Here is an 11,772-nt window from a genome sequence, read left to right as displayed (position 1 = left end):
CGATTTGCTAATATTTTGTTGAGAATTTTTTCATCAATGTTCATTAAGCATATTGGTCTGAAATTTTCTTTCCTCGATGTGTCTCTGTCTGGCTTAGGTATCAGGGTGATATTAGCTTCATAGAATGAGTTTGGGAGGGTTCCCTCCTCTTCTATTTCGTGAAATACTTTGAGAAGTATTGGAATGAGCTCTTCTTTATAGGTTTTGTAGAACTCAGCTGAGAACCCATCTGGTCCCGGACTTTTCTTTGTTGGTAGGCTTTTGATGACCTCTTCTATTTCATTACTTGAAATTGGTCTATATAAATTGTGTATGTCTTCCTCGTTCAGTTTAAGCAATTCATATGTCTCTAGAAACCTGTTGATGTCTTCATAAATTTCTATTTTGTTGGAGTATAGATTTTCAAAATAGCTTCTAATTATGTTTTGTGCTTCAATTGTGTCTTTTGTGATATTTCCTTGTTCATTCCGAATTTTAGTGATTTGGGTTTTCTCTTGTCTTCTCTTTGTTAGTGTGGCTAAAGTTTTATCAATATTGTTTATTTTTTCAAAGAACCAACTATTTATTTTGTTAATTTTTCTATTGTTTCTTTTGTTTTGATTTCATTGATTTCAGCTCTGATTTTAACTATTTCCTGTCTTCTACTACTTTTAGTGTTGGTCTGTTCTTCTTTTTCTAGGGCTTTAAGCTGTAGTGTTAAGTCATTTATTTGTTGATTTTTTCTTCTTTTGTTGAATGCATTCCATGAAATAAAGCTTCCTCTAAGTAGTGGTTTCATAGAGTTCCAGAGATTTTGATATGTCTCTTTGTTCTCATTTACTTCTAAGAATATTTTTCTTTCCCTCCTGATGTCTTCTGTTGTCCATTCATCATAATTGTGTATTATTTAGTCTCCAGGTATTGGAGCAGATTCTGTTTTTTATTCTGTCATTTATTTCTAATTTCAATCCATTATGATCTGATAGAATACAAGGTAGTATCTCTGTCTTCTTCTACTTGCTAACATTAGCTTTGTGGCATAAAATATGGTCTCTTTTAGAGAAGGATCCATGTGCTGCTGAGAAGACAGTGTATTCACTCTTTGTTGGATGGCATATTCTATATATGTCCATTAAGCCTAAATTGTTGATTGTGTTATTGAGTCTATGGTTTCTTTGTTCAGTTTTTTATTGGAAGATCTGTCCAGTGGTGAGAGTGGTGTGTTAAAATCACCTAGAATTATTGTGTTGTGGTCTATTTGATTTCTGGATTTGAGAAAGATTTGTCTGATGTACAGGGATACAAAGCTGTTTTGGGCATACGTATTTATGGTTGTTATGTCTTGTGGATTTATGCTTCCCTTAAGCAGTATGAAATGTCTTCTTTATCCCTTCTGACTAGTTTTGGCTTGAAGTCCACATTATCTGAAATGAGGATGGATACTCCAGCTTTTTTGCTGTGTCCATGTGCATGGTATATTTTTTACCTTTAGTCTATGGGTATCTCTTTCTATGAGATGAGTCTCTTGCAGGCAGCAAATTGTTGGATTTTTCTTTTTAATCCAGTCTGCCTGTTTATGTCTTTTGATTGATGAGTTCTGGCCATTAACATTCAGTGTTATTATTATGATATGATTTGTATTCCCAGTCATTTGACTCATTTTTGTTTTTTGACATGATTTGGTTTCTCCTTTATTTGGCTATTCCTTTAGGCTAGTTCCTCCCATTGCTGATTTGCATCATTGTTTTTCATCTCTTTCTCATGGAATATTTTGCTGAGAATGTTCTATAATGCTCGTTTTCTTTTTGTAAATTCTTTTAGCTTTTGTTTATCATGGAATTATTTTATTTTGTCATCCAATCTGCAGGTAAGTTTTGCTGGGTATAAGATTCTTGGTTGGCATCCATTTTATTTCAGAGCTTGAAAAATGCTGTTCCAGGCCCTTCTAATTTTTAGGGTCTGGATTGAAAAATCTGCTGATATTCTTATTTGTTTCCCCTTGAATGTAATTTGATTCTTTTCTCTGGCAGCCTTTAAAATTCTGTGTTTATTTTGTATGTTAAATATTTTCATTATAATGTGCCTTGGTGTGGGTCTATTTTAATTTTGTGTATTTGGAGTCCTATATGCCTCTTGTACTTGATTTTCCATTTCATTCTTCAGATTTGGGAAATTTTCTGATATTATTTCATTGAATAGATCGTTCATTCCTTTGGTTTGTTTCTCTGTGCCTTCCTCAATCCCGATAATTCTTAAATTTGGCCTTTTCATGATATCCCATGATTCTTGTAGATTCTGTTCATGATTTCTTACCATTTTCTCTGTTTGGTCAACTTTGTTTTTTCAAGATTAACTATTTTATTTTTAATATCTGAGGTTCTGTCTTCCAGGTGTTCTATCCTATTGGTTATGCTTTCTATGGAGTTTTTAATTTGGTTTATTGTTTCCTTCATTTCAAGGATTTCTGTTTGGTTTATTTTCAGTGTCTCTAACTCTTTATTGAAATGATCTTTTGTTTCCCATATTTGTTCTTTTAACTGTTGTTTGTTGCAATCATTTAATGCCTGCATTTGCTCTTTCATCTTATCATTCAATGCCTGCATTTGCTCTTTCGTCTCCCCTGTTTGCTTCCCTGATTGTTTTAATTGTGTACATTCTAAACTCCCTTTCTGACATTTCTTCTGCTGTGCTATCATTGGGTTTTATTGATATAGTATCTAGGTTTGTTTGGGACATTTTCTTCCCTTGTTTTCTCATATTGGTCAGATATCAGTGGGACTCAGCTATTGCAGATATCCTCTATTGGCTTATAGTGTCCCTGTAGATTTCCAGTATATCACCTCCCAGCCTTCAGTAGCCTGAAGTCTTGGAGGAACTTGATAATGCAGTGCTTCCGAAGAAAGCTGCTCCTAGTCAGCTGCTGGGTCTAGGGCTAAGGGTTGGCTCTGTGCAGAAAAGCTCTCACTGGGCGGGCCTGCTCCAAGAATCTGGCTGCAGGGGTGCTCGGAAAGTCTCTTACTGTCCTACCCTCGTCTGAGAAGCCGCCCGCATGCCGGGACCCGCCACTTGGTCCAAGGTGGGGGCTAGCCCTGTGCAGAAAATCTCTCAGTAGGCAGACCTGCTCTGAGAAGCTGGCTGTGGATCGGGCCTGCCCCCGGAGGGAGCTGGGCTGTTCAGGGAAATCACTCACTGCCCTGCCCTGCTCTAAGAAGCTGCCCACTGTCCCAGCCTGCCACCTGGGTGGAGCTTCATCCAGTGGGAGAGAGACTCACCCTGCGGCTCTGTGTTGGTCTGAGTCTCTCAATACCTCCCTTTCTTTAATCCTGAGTTCTGGAGCGATGGGAGATGCTGTCACCCTCTAGTCCGCCATCTTGGATCCAAAGCGCTTATCAACCTCCATGTTTGTTGTGGAGTGGATGTTGTTCTGCCAAAATAAAAAAGATAAAAACAAAAAAAATCAGCTGGATTTAACCCCCAGGTCATATTTACACATTTCTGACGTATAACAAAGAGGTTGACCTGGCACAGTGGCACATGCCTGTTAATCCCAGTGACTCTGGAGACTAAGGCAGGAGGATTGTAGGTTCAAGACCAGGCTCAGTAACAGTGAGACCCTATCTGGAATAAGAAACAAAAAGGGGGATATAGGCCAACGTTAAAAGCAGTACTGGATTTAGTTCCCCAGAACCAATAAAAAAAAAAAAAAAAAAAAAAAAAAGGAAAGGAAAATAAAATGAAAGGAAGTAAACAATTCATAAGGAAGATGTGGTTAGGCCACTTATGATGCAAATTAAATGTAGCTTGAACATTCATTCTTAATTTGTGGAAAATCCAGCAACTTCCTCAAACTTTATCAAATTCCCAAGTTTCACGTTCTCAGAATGACCTCTGTTTCTGAATTAGGTTAGTCAAATTATAATCTTATCCGCTGTATTTACATAATAATTTTTTCCACTAAAAATTTGTTTGAAAACAACAAAACATGATTTGTCATGTTATTTTAGTTATGATTTGCTGGGTTATTTGTGCAAATATTAGCACAAAAAATATAATGGTTTCTGAAAATGGATATTGTTTTCTTCATTTATAGGTAATTTAATGGTAGGGAACCCAAGCAGGTCAGGCTCCTTCATTTTTATAGTTTGTCATTTTCACCATACGGACCTTCCTCATCATGGTTGTCATCTCATGCCATGTGCTTTCTGGACATTTTCAGACACTAGAGACAAAAAGAAGAAAAGAGATCAAAAGCAAGAAGAAATATGCCTGCTGATTCTGCCATTTTAAAAAAGGATTCTCTTTTTTCTTTCAAATGTTGTAATAAATCCCCTTGGATGGATGGATATTTATGAAGAACTTTTTAGATTTTTTCCTTGGTTTGTTTTAGTTATATATAATATTAAGATTTATGTTGACATAATCATAGAAGGATAGAATGTACTTTGCTCTGATTCAATAACCAGTACTCTCTCCTTCTCTTTCCTCCTCCCTCTCCCTGTTCCCTTCCCTCTACTCTACTGATCTTTCTCCCATTTACTTATAGTTTTGTTTAATTAATACCTTGTGGATATACAAAATGCTGAGATTTGCTGTGGTATACTTATACACATATGTAGGAAAATTTGATCAGATTCATTCTACTGTTCTTCCCTTTCCCTGTCCCTTCTCCCTCCCCCTCAATCCCTTTCCTCTAGTTCACGGACCTTTCTTCTATTTTTATTTAATCCCCTCCTTTCCTTTTCTTTCTTTTTTTCTTTTTTTCTTTCTTTCTTTTTTTTTTTTTTCTTTTCTTGTCTCTTTGTATTAGATTAGCTTCCACATACCAGAGAAAATATTGACCTTTGCTTTTCTGGATCTGGCACATTTAACTTAGCATGATAGTCTCCAGTTCTATCCATTTACAGGCAAATGCCAGTTTCATTCTTCTTTCTGACTAACACTGCATTGTGTATACATACCACATTTTTTAATCCATTCATCTATTGAAGGACACCTAGGTTGGTTCCATAGTTTTAATGAATCACAACTAACAACTTGTAATTGTATCTCACTGAGAGGCTGATTTTAATCTATAAATATGACAGTGACCTAAGAACCTACTTAAAATAATCAACTACTAAGATAAAAAGAAAATACATTGAAGCTGATAATCTGCTTTGTAGTAACAAGAGGAAGTTTAAGTAACCATTGCTTTCTAAATTCTTGGTAGGTACTTAAAAAATAGATTAGTTCCTTTGTATTCAAGTAATCGTTACCATGCTTATTTGAGTTTTGCCAGTAGGGCATTAGCCTCCAGATATTGGATTCTAGAGTTACAAATAATCTGGAAGACAGGAGGTACAATTAGGAGCTGGAAGATTGTTTTGTCTTGTTTTGTTCTCATTATGGTCCCCTTCCAAAAATAGTCCTTGTCTGTTTGGAGACCAAAATGCCCTATGCTTTACAGCTATCTCAAATAAATAAATTGCTAAGGCCACTTCCATAGATTTTCAAATAGAGGATAGTGCCTAATAGTTCATTTCTTTTATAAGCCACTATCAAAAGCCCTAGTGATAGTCAAGTAAAACTTGCTATGACAAAAAGTCATCTGAAACTGGCTTCATTTTCTATAAATACCTTCTATTACTCACTGAAAACCTGCAATCATATGCACATGATAACTAATATAATTTTTTTCCCTAGACCCAGAGGTTATACAGTCAAATATCTTGTGAAGCACATTTAAATTAGCGATGTCTCATGATTATCATGCAGGGCAGTAATTCTGCAGGTGGGTCCACTGTAGACCACTGAAATTAATATATAGAACGAAAATGTACCCAACCTTTGAAACAGGTACTAGTTCCCCGGGAAAGTAGTCATAACTAAAGGCCTGGAGGCATAGTGTGCTTCTGATCTTTTTCTCTAGCACTATGGCCCTTGTGACTGCCAAGTCTAATTATGTCATTATGGAAAGTGCCTCTTGGAAAACTGCTGAGACTTTTGTTTCATAGTCACATCTATTGTCTTTTATTTATTTATTTTTTGAAAACGAATTTTTAAAAAAAATATATCAGTTTAAAAATATCTTGCTGTCTCACATACACATTCATTGCTGTGTGCCTGTAACGCCGATGAAAATTCTCTACAACTAATGTAACTTCTCTGGCAACAGAAAATTCTGTCTTGCAATCAAAGAGGAAATTGTGCCCTGAGACTAGTAAGAGGTAAGAATTGTGTATGTTTGAACCATAATTCATGTGCATTCCTAATAAAGGCTTATTTCATCATCCTCATTCACACCCACTCTTTGCCCTTCTCAACCTTTTTCTCTGTCCTGGGAGGCTTACTTGGTTTAACTACATCAACAAGCTCTCCATGTCCCTGTTTTCCATTTAATTTGTCCAATAGAAAGCCCCAGTGGAGCCCCAAAACAGAGCAAAGAGTAGGGTTATACATTTATTTCCTTGGCTCTCCAGTTTCAAGTATGCTCTGTCCTTAAAGGAATAATCTCTGCTGTTATTAAGATGACTTCTGCAGGACTCTGAAAGTCATTATGTGTCTATGTGTTTGCCCAGCTTCCCTTTTATAGCTCAAATGTAATAATCAAAAATAGTACTGGAGAAAAAAGACAAAAATAAAAACAGAAACACAAAATTATATGAAGCAAAATTGTCCATGAAATTGGAAACCTAAATTATGAAACATAATTTATTGACATCTTTGATCTGCAGTCCTGTCAGCTTTGTTTTTTTTTTTTTTTTTTCCTCACAATAAAACCCAAAGGATCTGGCAGTAAGAACTAGCATTATTATTTCTGTTGTTTCTTAAATATGAGAGCATGTAATGTCTGGTAAACAAAATAATGTATAGGAAGAAAGTAAGACCCTGGGGAGGCTGAAAAACTATCAGTTATCCACACTTCTTTCCTGTTTTGTTAAAGGGTTGGCTAAGTAAGAGAGAGGGAAAGGAAAGAGGACCTGCTCTTTTCCTTCTTTTTTACCAATATTTTCAATATTTTGTCATATTCTAAACATTTTTCAACTCATGTATGAATGTGGCTGTAAACCAAGATATTGCTTTTCTCTGGGGTTTTCATTCACACCTTCTGTGTGCTTTCATTGCGTTTTAAATTTTGTCTCCATTATAGTTACATTGAGATAAATTATAGTTATTTGTTTGCTACTCTTTCTCCCCTGGTAGACTGATAGATGGAAGGAAGCACATTTTATCCACATATTAGACCTTCTTAAGTTTACACATTGTAAGTGCTCAAAAAGGAGTAAATTAATGAGTTGTACATTTGTGAGGGTGATCCTGTGGTTATATACTTATTACATTGTGGGTAATAGTTTTTTAATAACAATCACCATGATTTTGAAAATGATGTGCATTGATAAATTATTATACAGAAAACATTACTAATTGTTTTTCATATATCATTTCATTTAAATCTCATTCTATCAGATATGCTGTTATTCCCACTCACCCTTTCTTTCTCTTCCCATTGATTAAGTTTTCAAATACAAAACCTTGGATTAAAAAAGGCTAAGTGATTTTTCATAGTGAGAAACTATCAGAGTCAAGATTCTAGAATATTTTTCAGTATAATATTTAGATAATATTACAAGTGAAATGTATAGATAGGAAGTGTATATGCTGGAAGGATTTTGTTGTGAAACACCATCTGCAGTTTATTAATCTGAGTGTTCTCTAACAAGGACTGAGGACTTATAAGGTTATTTTTGTGCCAGTTCTAAGTCTACCATTGATTATCCTGATTTTTTTGTTATTGCTATTTGTGTGTGTGTGTGTGTGTGTGTGTGTGCGCGCGCATGCACGTGTTAAAAAACTTGAAGCATGTGGAAACGTGTATTATGCAGCATGTCTTTGTTGTTAGCTTATCATTTAGCTCAGAGTCCTTATAATGCAACAGTCAATTATTGGGGTGAACAGAAAGTCAAGTCAAACTTAAGACGGGAATCACTCCCAATCTTTGAGAAGTAGGTTTGTGTTTTTGAGACTCTCCAGGCCAGAGCCCATATTTGTACTTCTCTGACACAACAATGAACTGGGTACTAAATTCCATGAACTAAAAATTCAGATAATATTGTCAGACAAATCTGAATTACAAGTGCTTCTATTTATGTTGAAACATTGTCTTACTGATGAGAATATGTAATCACTGTTTCAAGATACCATTTCCAAGCCAGAAGATAGGTATCTGGGGAGGAAGATTTCTCAGAATTTGAATGATGTGAGAAGAATAGATCCTTCAAGATCAGAGAACATCAGGGATCACCTGATGGACACATTGGATAAAGTCTAACAAAGTCCAAAAGTTAGGCTTTGCTTGTTCTTTCAGTTTTGGTTTTGTTTTATTTGTTTTCTTCTTTCCCACCAATTGAATCTGTCACTGACAGTATTGGATTCCATGATGAAGTCTCTTCTGTGTGTTCTAGTTTTCTAAAATAACCACATTATTTCTGTCTACCTTCCCTTCTCAATTCAGGCAATGCTAAGGATGATGCCAAATGCTGTTCTAAAATGGGTCTCATGGAAGTTTTGGCATATTTACCATATCCCACTGTCAATCAATGCATTTCATATATACATACATTCCACTATTTATAAAAGTTGCTCAAATGGAGCAAACTTTAAAATTCTTATCACTACTATATGTATTTGGAAATCTACTTATACTTTCATTCTGTTCAATTATTACAAGGTAAGTCATGATCCATGTACTTGACCTCATGATATACTAAAATGTCACAACTCCAAATTACAAAAACTCTGATATAAAGAGTTTTAATATCAACTCTCTAAATTTGTTTATAGAGTCTAATAAAATCTAATTTTATTAAATTCTGTAACAGAATGCTAAGAGATCATTTTGTGCCTATTTGACAGAGAAGTCCGGAAATCAATGGTGCATGTATTTTAAATGCAATGGAGTGATGAAAAGTTGAAGTAACAGGAATCTTAAGATAGTCTCACTTTGAGGAAGGAGAAGAAAGACTGATTGTTAGTTGCTGAGTATGCATGTGAATGTGTATGTACACATACACAAATATTTATTATATATATGTATATGTGTTTTTTTTAAAATACATTATGACATTGTGACTTTAAGAAAAAGACATCACTCTGTCTAGAAGAGACTGTCCCTCCACAGTACAGCCAGATATAGTAAATGATTGATGGAGAGCCATGCTGTTGATATACAAATATTCATGGGCCATATTAGTCATCCCAGTACCAGGTGCCTGGCGGGGAGGGACCACCTCTCAAGTGCAGACCCTTGCAAAATTGATCAGACCAGCCAGTTCTAAACCATTTATTCCTGTGCTGTTTGTCTTTTTGGTAGAAATACCAGTGGAGACTGGGTCGACTCTTCCTCCCACAGCTCTCTCCTGCTTCCTGATCCCTCTGGTGTCTTTCCCATGTGACTCTGCCTGTTATTGTCCCCTGATTTCCAGGATCTGTGGATATAAGAAACTTCATTCTTTTGAACTTCTCTGGTGTCTCCTTTTGTGGCTAATTTGACTGACTACAAAATGAAAGAATACAAAACAATAGTGTATAATGTAGAATTTTAAAATAAGACCAGGATCCAGGGGTAATATGGACAGGGCTTCAAAGCTCCAATTTCTGTGTAGGAGATTTTATCTAAGATCTCCATTCAACAGTCATTATCTATAGAATACTTTTAATAACAATAACTCTTTATGTGTCTAAGAGGAATGTTTGTAGAATTAGGTAAATATTTGAACAGCATGAATTTTAATTTACCTTTTCAGCCAGGAGAGAAATAACTATGCCCTAATGACTTAAGTTATTCATTGTATGTAAATAATCAATTTCTTCTCTATTGGTATTAGATGGTACTAATTATGTGTTATTTAATATGAGAAAATAACTATCCAAATATTTTCTTCTTGTGTTGTTTAGATGAAGAACTCTCACTGAATCTGTAATTCATTTATATTTAGATTCTATAAGAATCCAGAATCTTTTAATCAATGCATCTTTATCCTGTTAAAAACAGAAATTTAAGTTCTTACCCTTGTTCAAATAATTCAGGTCACTATTTACTTGTCACTGAAATCAAAACTGCAATAAACTCCTTGAAGGTACAGAATTCAAATTTTGCTATTTCCCCATGCAAGTACCTGCCCAAGCACACAGAGTATCATGAAGGCACCAGAAGAAAATCTACAGTGTTTTGCTTACACACCCCACATTAACTTGAGCTCCCAATACTAAGACTATGACTATCACTCACTTTACCATTTCAGAGGTTTCAAACCTATAAGAATGATTTGTTTAGAATAGATCACAGGGTCGTGACTTTGTGGTCTCAGATCACAATTCTTTAGGAAAACTAGATATATGTACCCTTTTTAGAAAACTGGAGCTTACTCCTAAAATTAGAAATAGTTTCCCTATTTCCTCACTATTCACAAATAAGTAATTAAAGTAAATAATAAATAAAACAAATTTCATATGTCATTTCTCACATCCAAGAAATGTACTATTGTTAAATGGGGTGACTCATACACATCCCAGCAACTGAGGAGGCTGAGGCAGGAGGCTTGCAAGTTCCAGGACAACCTCAGAAACTTAATGTGACCATGTTGCAAAAACAAGTGGTAGTGATATGTCAGGAGTAGTGATCTGAATTAAGGTTTTTGTATTGTCCGGTGACAGGAGCATGCCTAACCTAGAAACTCCTGGTGCAAAAGCACAGTTGAGACTGCCCTGTTACTATGGGGACACCCTGTTCAGAGGAGGTTCCATGCCTGCCAGGACTATCAGTTTTGACCTTAAGTTTAGACACCAGCTGCCAGGGTTAAAGAATTACGAGTGCAAGATTGATAATTATAATTGGGCTGCCCATAACTGCAACCTTGGTCCTGCTTGCTTCAAAGAAACTTCTCACAAAAAATTCTTGTGTTGTTAAAACCTATATAATAATTGTGCTGAGCTGACTCTGGTTTATTATATCCCTATCAGGGAATAACGGTCCACCAGGCGCCAGCTTCTTCTCTCTTTGTGTGTCTGACTTTTCATCATCCCCCATCACCCCTTTCTAGTTTCTGAGTTAATGGCTGTGCAGGTTGTGGCAGTAGTGATGGTGATAGAGGAGTAGGCTGGAGATGTACATCAGTGGGAGAACATCCAGGGGTTCAATTCCCAGTACTGAAAAAGAAAGAAGAAAAAATTGACTGTATTATAGGGGATATAAATATACATGTTATAACACTTATAGAATGATACACATTTTCCTATATTTTAACTATAATAACGTGTGTGGCACAAGATGTTAGCTTTAATTTTTCTCTCAAAAAGAAGCTGTTAGAAAAATCTCCAAAGTGTTTCAACATCAGTTGTTTCTCAGAAACAAATTACAAAAGGTAATATTGCTACAATACAGTGCAATATAAAACATAGTTCGCATTCTGTCTACATTTGATTTAGCTTATGTATCTAATAAAGAAGTGTTTGGATAATGGAAGCTGAAATATATAAACTTCTAACTCTGATTTTCATAAAAATTGGCACAAAATTTAGGCTGTAGTACGTGAAATATGTTTTTGTGTGTGTATCAGTCACTATGCATTTCCTCATTTCTTCAAAGATAATAGTAAATAATACCATCATAGAACAATGCTACACAAATTTAATACCATATGTGTTTTGAAGTGGAAAAATACAAATATTTCTCAGTGAAACTCCAATAAAACTCAGCTTAGAAGATTACTTTGTTCAATCAAAGTATGACTCTATATTCTTCCATTAGCATCCCCA

The 11,772-nt window shown here is 35.4% G+C and overlaps 1 long non-coding RNA gene across 1 annotated transcript; it reads right to left on the bottom strand.

The window, feature by feature from the left end:
* Positions 1–3,286: 3,286 nt before the first annotated feature.
* On the bottom strand, positions 3,287–11,164 carry LOC306638728. Its single transcript, XR_013757549.1, has 3 exons — positions 11,048–11,164; positions 4,144–4,198; positions 3,287–3,403 (listed from the first exon to the last, which is right to left on the bottom strand). It is a non-coding gene; the product is annotated as an uncharacterized lncRNA (long non-coding RNA).
* Between the last annotated feature and the right edge of the window lie 608 nt (positions 11,165–11,772).

Source organism: Sciurus vulgaris (genome assembly GCF_902686455.1).
Source record: "Sciurus vulgaris genome assembly, chromosome: 11".
In the NCBI taxonomy this organism is placed as follows: Eukaryota; Metazoa; Chordata; class Mammalia; order Rodentia; family Sciuridae; genus Sciurus; species Sciurus vulgaris.
The sequence above is the reverse complement of the archived record's forward strand: the minus strand, read 5'-3'. Positions and strand labels throughout refer to the sequence as shown.